Here is a 1,755-nt window from a genome sequence, read left to right as displayed (position 1 = left end):
AGAAGCAAGAGACCTGAGATAGCCTAGCGCTGTCCAATAGAAACAGAATAGAAGCCACGTATGCAATTTAAAATTTTGTAGTATTTAAAATGTGATTTTACATTTTAAAAGGGTTAAAAAAGGTGAAATTAATTTTAATAATGTATTTTATTTAGCCCAATATATCCAAAATATCATTTCAGTATGTAATCAATATAAGAAAATCATTGAGATATTTTGCATTCTCCTTTTTGTATTAAGTCTTTGAAATCCAGTGTGTGTTTAACACTCACTGCACATCTCAATTTAGATGTAAATTTTCACTGGAAATACTTGATCTGTATTTAGATTTCATAAAACTTACAGTTGACAAAGTAGATTCATATACCCAAGCTGCTCCAAACATAAAGGTTTTCCAGTAACTGAATTGGGTGTCAGCTTTTAGATTTAATTTTTAATTAATTACAGTTAAATAGAATTAATGATTGAGTTTCTTACAATAGCCATATTGCAAGTGCCTACTAGCCATATGTAGTTAAAGGCAAGAACTTCATATTAGAGATGGGGAAACTGAGGTCCATAGAAAGGGCAGAACTTGTCCAGGGACACATAAGGACTTAAGTACCAGGATGCAGGAAGTCTGTCCTTGGTTCCTTCCAGGGCCACCGTTCTCCCTTTCCTGAGGACCACAGTGTGGTCTGACTGGTGCTTCCCTTTGGGATAGAGTCATCTTCCCCACTACACTTTTGCCACATTGTGTCTTTTGAGCAGACAAAGCCTATGCTGAATCAGAGCCAGCCTTCCTATAATTTCCATACACTGACCATCCCAGACAACTGGCTGTCCCTGCCCCAGAACAGCTGCAGAAATCTGCAGACAGGAATTAAGTCCCTCTGGGTTGGTCCATGTGTTTCCTCGTTCCTCTAGCATCTCCTCTCCCTGCTCCCTTTCCATCACAATTAGTCAGTGCCTCCTCTTAAAGTGCGACACCTATTCCCAGATGGGATCATCACCTCCCTCATCCTACAGCATGTGCCTCTGTTAATGCAGCCAGAAGGATTGAATCAAACCAGCTCTTTAGTGCTTGCCAAGAGCATAGATGTTCTTTCCAGCTTCTTTGAGGCTTGTAGTCAGAAAATCCCTTCCAGGCCAAAACCACTGCCTGCCCTACCCCGTACATCCCAACCCAGTGTGCCCAGGGTCTGCACTCTCTCTCTGTCTCTTACACTAACACACCCACACACACTCACTCACCCCTACTGAGCAGAGTTTCCCTGAAAAATGTGGAGACAAAGCTGGATTGCCCCCCTCCCCTGCCCTGGGGCCAGGATGCCCTGTGGGAAAGGGGCAGAGTTGCTTGTTAGAGCAATGGACTGGGGATCCCTGGGACAGTGGAGAAGGGCAGCTGACCTTCCCAGCACAATGCCCCACTGTGAGAGGCCCCTCAAGGCCAGTCCCTGAGAGAGCAGGACCCTGTCAGTGGACACAGCCTCACAGATTGTATAGAAGTGATACACAACATCTCAGAGATGGAGAGAACCTAGAAGACTTCTGCTGCCTCATGTCACCAATGGGGATCCTGAGCCAGGTGGGGGAAGATGGGGTAGAAAGGGCCCTGGACCTGGAACCAGACAGAGCGGGGGTTAAATCAGGGCCCTCCCACGCACCAGCTGGGACCCTGGGCAAGTCTCTTCATCTTTGGGAGATTTGCTGCCCCAGTCTGTGGAAGGGGGTCTTATTGGGCCTAACATTCTGGGTTGTTAGGAGGGTGGAATA

General features: G+C 45.8%; 1 protein-coding gene across 1 annotated transcript in view; it reads left to right on the top strand.

The window, feature by feature from the left end:
• The window catches only part of COL27A1 (collagen, type XXVII, alpha 1), a gene marked incomplete at its 3' end in the record, with an annotated part of 129,804 nt that overhangs the window by 115,599 nt on the left and 12,450 nt on the right, over nt 1-1,755 (top strand). The gene's annotated exons all lie outside the window — the stretch shown is intronic.

Source organism: Galeopterus variegatus, unplaced genomic scaffold (genome assembly GCF_000696425.1).
Source record: "Galeopterus variegatus unplaced genomic scaffold, G_variegatus-3.0.2 Scaffold3081, whole genome shotgun sequence".
NCBI lineage: Eukaryota > Metazoa > Chordata > Mammalia > Dermoptera > Cynocephalidae > Galeopterus > Galeopterus variegatus.
The sequence above is the reverse complement of the archived record's forward strand: the minus strand, read 5'-3'. Positions and strand labels throughout refer to the sequence as shown.